Source organism: Leopardus geoffroyi, chromosome A1 (genome assembly GCF_018350155.1).
Source record: "Leopardus geoffroyi isolate Oge1 chromosome A1, O.geoffroyi_Oge1_pat1.0, whole genome shotgun sequence".
NCBI lineage: Eukaryota > Metazoa > Chordata > Mammalia > Carnivora > Felidae > Leopardus > Leopardus geoffroyi.
Window position 1 is genome coordinate 11,181,760 of NC_059326.1, and position 12,200 is coordinate 11,193,959.

The 12,200-nt window shown below is 44.7% G+C and overlaps 1 protein-coding gene across 7 annotated transcripts in view; it reads left to right on the forward strand.

Annotated features, from left to right (window-relative positions):
- FRY (FRY microtubule binding protein) overlaps positions 1-12,200 on the forward strand; it is a 454,383-nt gene that overhangs the window by 168,622 nt on the left and 273,561 nt on the right. The window lies entirely within an intron of this gene.

Below are 12,200 nucleotides of genomic sequence, written 5' to 3' on the forward strand. Positions count from 1 at the left end.
CTATACTTAAAATTTATTTTTTATCTTGTATTGGGCGACACCATGGGTGGATAACGCCTTCAGGTTGAAGAAATGTAAAATATAAGTTGTATGGTCCTGATACTTTGGACTAGAATCTGTATGTGGAGACAGATGTTTAAAGGTGGACCTTTACTGTGAGGAGTACCTGTATTTCACTCATCGGTAATAGAATCGGATTAATAAAATTTCAGCTTTGAAAAAGGGCCCTGGAGTAGCCTGACCCTGTGTCCTCTGCAAGAAACTTTTCAGTAGTATCCTCATAAAGGGTATGTCTGGCTTCTGTCCCGATACCTTCGGTGACAGGGAACTCAGAACCTCCAGAAGAAACTCATTTACTCAGCATAGTTACTGAGTACCTACTATGTGCTTGTCTTAGTGGAGCTTACCTCTTGCCAGAGGAGTCAGCCAATAAACAGTAAATTCAGTAAATAAGTAAATTGTGTATTGGCGTGCTCATTCATTCCTTTTTGGATGTCTCTTTTTGTCAGAAAATTTTCGCTTGTATTTTCTTCTATGTGAGAGTTGCTTAGGTATTTGAAGAAAGTGTTCATTGCCCTCTTAATTCCCCTCATTTTAAAATCATACATCCTTACTCGGTTAGGCAGTCCTTAAGAAGTATTAGTTTGCGGGGGCTTCTCTAATAAAGTACCGCAGACAGGGCAGGGTAAACGACAGAAGTTGGCTCAGAGTTCTGAAGGCTAGAAGTCCAAGATCAAGGTGTGAACAAGCCTGGCTTCTTTAAAGCCTCTCTCGTTGGCTTGCAGATGGCTGCCTTCCGTGTGTTCACATCATCTTTTCTTTCTGTGTGTCTGTATCCTAATCTCTTCTTAAAAGACCACCAGTCGTATTGGATTAGGCACTAGTGATCCCACTTAAATTAATTAGCTCCAGGTCGCCTGGGTGGCTCAGGCAGTTGGGCGTCTGACTTCAGCTCAGGTCATGATCTCGCGGTTTGTGAGTTCAAGCCCCGCATTCGGCTCTGTGCTGACAGCTCAGAGCCTGGAGCCTGCTTCAGATTCTGTGTCTCCTTCTCTCTCTGCCCCTCCCCTACTTGTGCTCTGTCTCTGTCTATCAAAAATAAATAGGCGTAAGAAACAAAAATTTTAATTAATTAGCTCCTTAAAGACCCTACTCCAAATCCAGTAGGCATCCTGAGGTATTGGAGGTTAGGGCTTCAACATGGGAATAGGAGGTGCATAATTCAGTCCATAACATATATCCTCTTACATAGGAATACTCAGAAGCAGGTAGGTGACTCCACAGAAAGAATCAGGCAGGATGGGCACATCCCATGTTCTAGACATCTAGATTACTTTTTTTTTTTTTTTTAATTTTTTTTTTCAACGTTTATTTATTTTTGGGACAGAGAGAGACAGAGCATGAACGGGGGAGGGTCAGAGAGAGGGAGACACAGAATCGGAAACAGGCTCCAGGCTCTGAGCCATCAGCCCAGAGCCCGACGCGGGGCTCGAACTCACGGACTGCGAGATCGTGACCTGGCTGAAGTCGGACGCTTAACCGACTGCGCCACCCAGGCGCCCCTAGATTACTTTTGATAGCCCCAGCATTGTTAGCTGGCATTGAACTTGTAGTCAAAGAGAAATACCAGACCTTTCAATGACTTGTTTGTAAGTCCCATTTTCCTCCATCCTTTGTCTGGAACATGCATTCGCCTAGTTATTCATTGTGTAGATGTGTCTGAGCACCTGTGTGTATTGTAGGTGTTGCACAGGCACCAGCAACACAGCAAGGAAACAAGCAGATGTTATCCCTACCTTCTTTGAGGCTTAAATTATGTCCTTGAAGGCTTTGATAAACAAGTGAACAAATATATAATTATAAACTGATATATGCTCTGAAGCGAATGAACGTAGAAGAGAGACGTCCTATTTGGGGGGAGGGGTGGCCAAAGCACAGAGTTTTGCAGTTATAAATAAAGTAAAATATTGGTAATATTATAAATAATATTAACATAAATTATAATCGCCTTATTTGAATAAAATAAATAAAATATTACATGTTAGATTTGGCCCATATTCCACTCTAGTCATTTTCAGGAGAGATCCTGGCTGTCATTTATTAGGTATATGCCTGCCCCCAACTTCACTCTATCCTCCAGTGTCATGGGTATGATGCATCTGCCTTCATCTAAATTATAATCAAAATGTCTAACAAAGCAGAACGGTACTGTGGTTGTCCAAGAACTAACAATAATGTCCCTTAGCTACACATAGTTAAAGGCCTAGCCGTCATACAGAAAGCAGAGCTCTAATTAGAAATACTAACAGGAGTCGAGCTGCCCACTGCTACTTCTGTATCACTAGCCCGAGCCTGAAATGTTTCTCTGCTTGTGCCACATTTATCACAAAGGCCTTTCAAGTTGTCTGTCTGATGATTTTTGAAAGGTCAAGTCCGTTTAAAGAGTTTCACTTGTAATGTGGGGAAATGAAATTGTTTTCAACCTAACCGGAGGGAACACCATTCTCAAAACAGAATGCGTGTGCTTTACAGCGCCGTGGCTCAATGGCGATGCCTTCAGATTCTTCAAATGGTATCAGACCTGCCCTTGCAGGCCCAGGGCAGAAGCCCGAGGTGGCGTGGGCCCACCGCCAGGACGCACCCAGACCAGCTCTGCGGCAGCCTCTCTTCTTCCCTCAGGCATCCTTGGCTTTCGCAACCAGTTCTCCGCTTGCTGCCCGGGCCCACCTGCTCTCCCCCACTCAGCTCCTGTGTTTGTCACGGGCCATCACACCTGGTATTTCAGTAAAAGGCACCCCCCCCCCCACCATCTCTGGGCTGTCAGCACACCGAACTGACTTTCTTTCTGGTCAGTGTACGGAGAGTTCAATCAAATTCACAGAATTGGAAATTGAGCAACTCAGCCAGCAGGCATATCAACGTAGACCATCGCTGAGCTACCGACCCCAAGGTGATGGTGGCCTCACATCCGTGGCGGCATGCTGACATCAATAGGGAAAATGAAATACTTTCAGAAACAGTCAAACCTGACCTTTAATTTTGCATGGACCATATCTTGTCAAGGTTCATGAGCAGAGAGGTACCGTTGTGAGCATTTTTTGATGTGGATATATTATTTGACACCTTTGCTTCCTCTTTGGGCACGTTATAGTCTATGACATGTATACAGCAAGTTAATCTGCAACAATATTCATGCATTCGTTTACTTATGCATTCATCATTCCATGAACACCCATCTTGTTGCACCCAGCATTATTCTGGGTACTTGGATTAAAGTAGGGAATAAAACAGGGGCAGCTGGGTGGCTCAGTCAGTTAAGCGTCCGACTTCGGCTCAGGTCATGATCTCACAGCTTGTGAGTTTGAGCTCCGCATCGGGCTCTGTGCTGACAGCTCGGAGCCCGGAGCCTGCTTCGGATTCTGTGTCTCCCTCGCTTCCCGCCCCTCCCCCACTCATGTTCTATCTCTCTCTCTCTCTCTGTCTCTCAAAAGTAAGTAAACATTTAAAAAAAATTTTTTTTAAGTAGGGAATGAAACAGACATAATCCCTGCCCTCTCAGATCTTATATGCTGGTGGCTATGAGAGACACACGATGAGCATGTAAATGTGTATTATTCAAAAAGTGACACGTGCCTCGAATAAAATAAAGCAAGAAAAGGAGGATACAGGACAGGGGAATGAACTCTTACCTTGTGTGGGATGCTCAGGGAAGATCTTGATGACAGGCAGAGACTTGAAGAAAAAAAAAAGCAGTAAACCACGTGGACATCTTGGGAGAAGGAGTTAAGGCAGAAGTAAGAGCATGTGCAAAGGCCATGGGCTTGGCCTCTTCGAGGAACGGCAAGGAGGCCCCTGTGGCTGGAGTGGAGCTAGTGCTTATTTTTTTTTTTTAATTTTTTTATGTTTATTTATTTTTGAGAGACAGAGAGCACAGGAGAGAGGCAGAGAGAGAGGGAGACACAGGATCCAAAGCAGGCTCCGGGCTCCAAGCTGCCAGCACAGAGCCTGACGCGGGGCTCGAACTCACGAACTGTGAGATCATGACCCGAGCCGAAGCAGACACTTCGCTGACCGAGCCACCCAGGCGCCCCATAGCACTATTCTTCATTGCTGGTGTTTCAGAAAGTGTAACAGAAAACCAGATTGGTTCTTCACTAGACTTGCCCTGTGTTGTTATTGCTGCTGTTTTTGTTGTTAACTCAGAGTACATGAGAAAAAAGTGTTTTTATTCTATGTTCTTAACTGGCTGAAGAGTTAGTCCCGGGGTGTGTGTGTGTGTGTGTGTGCGCGCGTATTATGTATAAACATGCATATGTATGTTTAATGAATCAGGAGAGCACCTGAGACAGACATTTTTATGCGTAAGTGTGAGAGTGTGAGAGTTCCTCATCTACCTAATTTAAAAAACCCTTGGTAGTCTCTTAGGCAGTCTGTTATTAGCAATCATTCTGACAGGTACTCCGAATAAAGCACAGGAATTGAGTAAGGGCTAAAGTAGTTAGAGATGTAAGAACTCTGATTCTCTATGGGTTTCCTCACACCTGTGTTTACCGAGGGAGCAATCCCATTGGTGGCAGACAATTTAATAAGCAAAATCTGGCGTGTGGTTGCTTCCTGAGGTCAGTCTTCTTTTCAAGCACGGTCAGCCTTACTTGAGCTCCCGGTAGCCTATCTCTGGGCACTACACTTCCTGAGAAATGTTGGGAATTTCTTTCCGTTACCAAGCAAATGTTTTTCAAGCTCCTGAGTGTTTCCACGTATCGGGTTCTAAGAGGCCGCTCTGCGGGGAGCAGAGTGTGTGAAGGTGAAGTTGTGCTGGGGAGACCGGGCTGTTGGTCCAGCTGGAGTGGTTCCAACAGCCCAATGGGGCCATGGCTGTCCACCAACATGCCAGTGACCTCAGAGAATAACAGAACACTTGGGGGACAAGGAGAGCAAACGAATAAAGCTGTAACTGCTTTATAGTTAGACTCTGAAATGTCACCAGTATAACTTCAGTTGGTTCTGAGAAGAAAGTTTGCAAATATGAGAACAGTGTTTGGACTCATTCTTTGGCCATAACCATCTTATTTAAATGCTTCAATTTCTGCACCTGTGAAATTCAAACACCTAGTGGACCTTCGCGTGGTGAAGGTATGTTAATTCTTGGTTCCTTCGTGGAAAGGAAAGTCACAGTGAGTTGTGTGGTGCTCTTTCTCGGCTGGAGCTGCTCTTCTGTGAATGATCAGCTGGTAAGTGTCTTCCAGTAAAATTAAGTCCTGTCATTGACAGGTATTTGCAGAACATTATAAGATTTCACGAATCGCATTCTTCATCTGCCTTGCTGTTTGTATGGGTTGAGCCTGTGGCATTTAAGGACATTTTGTGGTGATGGCTGAAGATTTCAAAATTAATCTCTAGAATTTACATCTGATCGAATATTAATGAAAACAGGCTGTTCCAAATTGTCATGTGGTTTTTTTTTTTAGTCTTTGGTTTGTATGAAACATTTTTTTTTAATATGAAATTTGTTAAATCGGTTTCCATACGACACCCAGTGCTCATCCCAACAGATGCCCTCCTCAATGCCCATCACCCTGTATGAAACAATGAATTGTTCCCTTTCTATTGTTTCTGTAGATTTCTAGAGAAAATCACTTGACAGGTGAACAGCAAAGGAATGTAGTATGTGCATTTAACGTATTGAGAGGGATGTTATCATCTCCATTACTCGTGGGCTCACCCACAAAAAATAAACCTCAGCTGCCATTTTTTAGAATCCATTTTGTTCTGGGCACCATGCTAGATGCTGGCAACTCAGAGATGAGGGGCGCATCCTTCCATGGCTTTCAAGGAGCTCACACCTCAGTGGGAGGCAGACAAGTCACCTAATAACTACACAACTGTGTAACAGGTGCTCCTGGAGGCAGATGAGCATTTTACTTTGGGGAAGTCCTCAGAGCCTCTCAGGAGAGTGGGTGAGGGTTTGGGTGCAGAAAGCGGGAAGAACAAGCAGGATGCACAGTGCAGAGGATAACAGCCCGGGGCTGCATGATGTCTGGGGGACTTATGGACAGTTCCGTCTGGCTGAGGCACACGTTGCATGAGGTTGGAGAAGTAGGAGAGGGTCAAGGATGACCGCTAACGGTTGAGCTCTGTCCCCAGAGCGATCGAGAACTACTGACCAATCTAGCAGCAGTATGCACAAAGACTACATGTATGTAGAGACAATGCATAGAGAAGACTACAGCTTTGAGCCAGGCAAGGAATAAAAGTCCCTGAATTAGGACAATGGCGGTGGGATTGAAGATGAGCGGACAGATACAAGAAACGGTTAAGGGAGAGAATTGGCAGGGCTTTCTGGGGCCTTGCACATGGGAGGGGGGCAGGTGGTGGTGAAAATTCGGCTTTCTAACTTGAGTGAATTGGTAAATGGTGGTGTCATTCAGGTGATAGTGGAGAAACTGGAAACTGAGAAAGGGCAGTGGTGAGTTCCGATTTAGACACATTGGATTCGGGCACCTGAAGTGTATCTAGGTGGAGACAGACCATGAAAGGCGTAACGAGGTACGTGCGGATGTGGACCTCGGCAAGATCTGATGTATAGAAATGAGAAAACATCACACAACAGTTGAAGCTAAGGGTTAAATGAAATTAGTAGGCAGTATTTATATATGAGAAGAAAAAGGGCTCCATGTGGCACTCTGAGCTACTCTTACGAGCTACTCCTCCTGGAGGAGGAGACTTTAAGGCGGTAAGATCAAACACAGAGGTAGGAAGAGAACAGAGGAGGCTGATGCCACAGAAGCCAAGTGAAACCAAAGTGTCAAAAAAGGCAACTTGGCCAACAGTGCCCAATGCTGCCAGGAGGCATGTTGGGGGAGGCTCAGAAGGTTCCATGGGGTTTGGGCCCTGGTAGTCACAATGAGCTTTTCCCGACAAGCTGGAAGGAAGCAGGTTGCAGAGTGAGTGGGATTAGGAAGAGTAGACTTCCCCAGCCTAGCTGACCAAGTGCAGCCAGGAATTCTCTGTCCCTGTGGTCACCTTTCAAATCAATGGGCTCTGAACAGCATTGTTCAAACAATAAGGGTCAAAAACTTGACATTAAACTCAGTCCTGGTCAGACATCTGCCTGGGACTTTCTAGCATCTCCCATTATTCCTAAGTAGAAAAGAGTGTTCGGATCTCACTAGAGATGTTATGGCCTAGATGCAAGCAGTCTTCTGGCCTAGAAGCAAGCAATCTATGGCCTAGATGCAAGCAGTCTAGATGCAAGAAAAACCCTGCTTTGAACAGGATGGGTGTGAAATAGTCCAATGAGAAGTCTCTCCCTTATCATGCACGAAGTAAGAGGGCCAGTGCCCTGGCTCTCCACCTTAGCAGGCATTGGTGGTATGCGAAAGGGCACTGGGTTCAGTCCAGCCAGTTCTCCCACCAGTGGAGACCTTGGGTGATTCCCTTTGAACTCAGGCTTGACTTTTTTCATCTATGTGGTGAGTAAATTTGGCTTGATGACTTCCAAAACCCACCTCTACCAGGTCCACTGGACTTTGATTCTGTCTTCAAAGCTTCTTTTTGTCTTCCCTTCCCCTTCCCATGCTTTGCCTCTCCTACACATACAGCTTCTGCAACCCCCAGGTCCATAGTCCACTGCTTGGAAAGGGCCCCATTTGCACCTGACATGGTCAGAGATGGTATTAGGGAAACAAAAAATGAAACACTGGGAACATGGGGAGTCATCTGGCTTACGTCCCCCTTGGCTTTTCATCTCCCTTTGCTGTCAGCTGACTCTCCCTCATGCTTCTCTTGGCCCAAATGGGATTTGTTCAAACAGATATCGGAAAGCCTAAAAAACGATTAACAGCTTCTGCATGGAGAAGATTAAAGCCCCGAAGGAACCAGGGTAAAGTCACTAATGTGCTCTGACTCCCTGCCATTGGTCAGAATATTTGTTCATTCATTCATTTACCCAAATGGCTGTTCATTTAAAAATTACATACCGAGTGCTATTATTGCTGTGTTGACCGCATTTACCTAGTATCCTAAGACACAAGGAGTAAAATGCTGAACACAATAAAGATGGACTCTGCCCCAGTGGAGATGATAGTCCAAAGACGGAGAAAAGCATATTGACAAAAATTAACACAATCAATGTGTAACTGCGTGTGATAAGTAAATACAAGTAAAAGTAGCTGGGAGAAATTTTAACAGTGGACCTGGAATTAGACAAGGTTGTCAAGGGAAGCCTTCTCTGAAGATGTGCTACCTGGGTGGCTGGAAGAACAAGCAGGATTTAGCTAGGGCAAGAGAATGGAGAAGAGCCCGTGGCCAGGTGGAACAGTACTCCTCACCCTGAGCTGGAGGAGGGCAAGGTGGCTAGAGAATTGGGAGAAGGGGGAGGCAGGGCTGACTGTGCAAGACCTGGGAAGCCAGGAGATTACCAGGTCATGAAAGCAAAGAGAAGTTTCAAGAAGGAGGTTGCAGTTCTGCAGCATCCAGTTTGCAGAGGATTAAGGATTAAGGATTAAGAAGTGTCCACTGGCTCATTGGAGGCTGTTGGTCACCTTCGTAAGAGTGTGGCCACAAGAGACCGACCGGACCGGACTGAGGGGGAATGGAAGGAGGTTGCGTATAAGGGCAACTATGTTGAGACACAAGGCTATGATTGGGAAGTCAGGAAGCTAAGGTAGCAATTAGAAGGACTTGTGCAATAAAGGGAAGGTTTCTGTTTTGTTTATTTTTTGCTTTTCAGATGAGAGGTATTGAACGAAAGATCTCAGAAAGGAAAAGGTTAAGATACAAGAGACCAAAGGAGTGAGGTCCTGAGAAAGGAGCAGAGATGGGGTCAGAAAAGTTGTTTCCTCCATTGTAATAGGGCAGGAAGGCGGTCTTGGGGATTTGGTGATAGAAAAATGGGAGAACTCACATCCACTGCCATCGAGGAGGCAGAGACGTCTCAGAGAATGGGATGGGAGGAGCGGAGCAGGACGGCTGTGGAGAGGAAGAAGCAAGGCTGCAGGGCAAGGGATCCCACCTGGGGAGGGGGCCTGTGCTCCCCAGACCTGCCCGAAGGGTTTTCTTTTCTGCTCATCACCTACCCCACTGATCCTTGTCAGCATTCCTACAAGTATGTAAAAAGAGTATTTTGATTTTGTTTCCTGCAGTTGCCCAGTGCCAAATTACACCACTTCATGTAATTGTCTATAAATCCTGAATATTCTGACACGGGAGCAGTACATGTTGCTCTGGCAATTTCTCCTCCCTATTTTGTTTTATTTTTTTAATGTTTATGTATTTATTTTGAGGGAGAGAGAGAGAGCAAGAGAGAGGGAGAGAGGGAGAGATCAAGATCGGTGGGTGGCAGGGGCACAGACAGAGGAGAGAGAGAATCCCGAGCAGGCTCCGCACTGTCAGCACAGAGCCCAACATGGGGCTCCATCCCATGAACCATGAGATCATGACTTGAGCCGAAATCAAGAGTCAAATGCTCATCCGACTGAGCCACCCAGGTGCCCCCTCCCTATTTTATGTTCAATTAATTCCGTGATCCTTCCGTCCAAGTTCTTTCTTTTACCTTTTGACTTGCTTATAACCTTTGGCCTTCTCCTTTGAAAAGCACATGACTTTGTGCCTGTCTTTTCTTGTTTTTTTGTAATTACATGTCACACTTCAGTCTGCTTTTCATTTAATTTTTACAGAATATGTGATGAGCCCACTTACATACAGATGGTATCTGTCTCTGTCTCTGTCTCTGTCTCTGTCTCTCTCTCTCCCCCTCCATTCGGGCAACATTTGTGGCAATAACTAGAATATCTGCTAGATCTCTCCTTTCTTTCTGTCGCCCTGTTCTGTCATGTACCTGGTACTCACCAGGTCCCTGCTGCTTTTGTCTCTTGGCCTTGTGTTGTGTTGTTTCCATTCTGTGTTCTATGCTTGCACCCTCCAGATCCATATCTCTTTGCTCCAGACACCCACAGTCTTTATGTTTCTTCCACTGACAATCTGAGGCAGGAGAGCTCCCTTGGAGACACGAATCCTCTTGTTTGGGGTTCATTGGTCCATAGGAAGTATCTTCAGAAACAAGGAAGGAAGAAGAAGGAAACTAGCATTGGGTGCATACCTTGTGCTATCTGACATGAACCCTCATCCTGCTGTAGGGCATGCTCGTCCTGGTTTAAAGACAGATAAATGAATCGCAGAGAGACTTCTTGAGAAATATTTCAGGGCCAGGACTGAAACCATCCTCATTCCTTGCCCGAAGTTCAAAGTGGTTGGAGGTTATCGCTGTGCATCATTTGGACACTCGTGAAGTAGACACCCCAGTTCAAGGTGCTGGCCTTGACTTGCTTCAAAAACTACCTCTGACGTGAAGTGGCTCTTGTGGCAATCAGGCGTTTTTAGTCTTGGAGCCCAGACAGAAGGCACCTTGGCCACTAGGTGGAGATGTAGCAGCACCACAAGTAGTCACCATGCAAATGGCAAGCAGACCTAATGACAAGCCTTCTAGAGCTGGGGCATTCGGACTTCCTTTTTTTCTTTCAATAATTTCTTGAAGTGACATCCACATAACAAAATCAACCATGGTAAAGTGACATACAGGGGCATTTAATACATTCACAGTGTTGGACAACCACCTCTATCAACCTCTAAGACATTCTCTGACTCCCCAGTAAAATCCCGAACCGTTAAGCAGATTCTCCCCATTTCCTTCTTTCTGTACCCCCTGGCAGTAGTCAATCTGCATTCTGTTGCTATAGATTTTCCTATTCTGGATATTTTTTATAAATCAAATCCTACAATATGCAACCTTCTATGTCAGGCTCCTTTGACTTAGCATGATGTTTTCAATGTGTGTCCGTGTAGTGTGGATCAGTAAGTATTTCATTCCTTCTTATGGCTGAATATTCCATTGTGTGGCCCTACCGCAATTTGTATATTTATTCACTCACCCATTGGTGGACTTTTTGGGCTGTCCCCACCTTTTGGTCACAGTGAATAGTGCCTCTATGAACACGGATGTACGTATATCTGTAACCCAAGAGTGGAATACAGGCTCTTGTGGTAATCTGTGTTTAATTTTTTGAGAAACTGTCCAACTTTTCCGTAGCAACTAAACTGTTTTACATTCCCATCAGCAACGTAGAAATAAGATTTTCAAGCTTTTCTGACTGTGACTTACAATAAGATATATATTTTGTATCACAACCCAGCATTCACATATGTGTACATTTTCATTCATATAATGCATATGTCTTCATATACATGTATATGTATATTCATGTATTCATATACATGTATATATGTATTCATTTTATATATATATATATCACAAGTTTTATGAAACTGTGCTCACCCCATATGATGAACACTGATGTGTTCCTTCTGGTTCTATTAGAAAAATATGCTGGTTTGATCCACCAAATGAGTTCCATGCCTCAAAGCAAAGTGAAATATTAAAGATTAAATTAGCTATTAAGATCAGAATACTATTGGGGCACCTGGGTGGCCCAGTCAGTTGAGTGTCCAACTCTTTTTTTTTTTTTTAACTTTTTTTTTTAATGTTTATTTATTTATTTTTGAGAGAGAGAGAGAGAGAGAGAGAGTGAGCGAGCAGGGGAGGGGCAGAGAGAGAGGGAGACAGAATCCCAGGCAGGCTCCATGCTGTCAGCACAGAGCCCGACGTGGGGCTCGAACCCATGAACCATGAGATCATGACCTGAGCCGAAACCAAGAGTTGGACGCTTAACCAACTGAGCCACCCAGGCGCCCCGAGTGTCCAACTCTTGATTTCAGCTCAGGTCGTGATCCCAGGGTTGTGGGATGAGCCTCCATTGGGCTCTGCACTGAGCATGGAGCCTGCTTGGGGTTCTCTCTCTCTCTCTCTCTCTCTCTCTCTCTCTCGCCCTCTGACCCTCTCTCCCATTCATACACTCTCTCTCTTTATCTCTCTCTCTATAAAGAAAATCAGAGTACTTTTTTAAGTGTATGTAATAACATAACTTACCTCCTTTCCATTTGGATAGTAAAAGAATTTAGGATATCATTGATCAACTTATCAATACATATAAGCTTTGGAGAGGAGACATTATTGAACCTGGGAGGATGATATTTTCCATATTCTCAAGCATGCAATTTAGATCACACACAAATGTGAGTTATATTGCAGGTACTTGTCAGAGTGTGAGGATTGTAATTAGCTAGTATTCTTTTTTTTAAAAAAA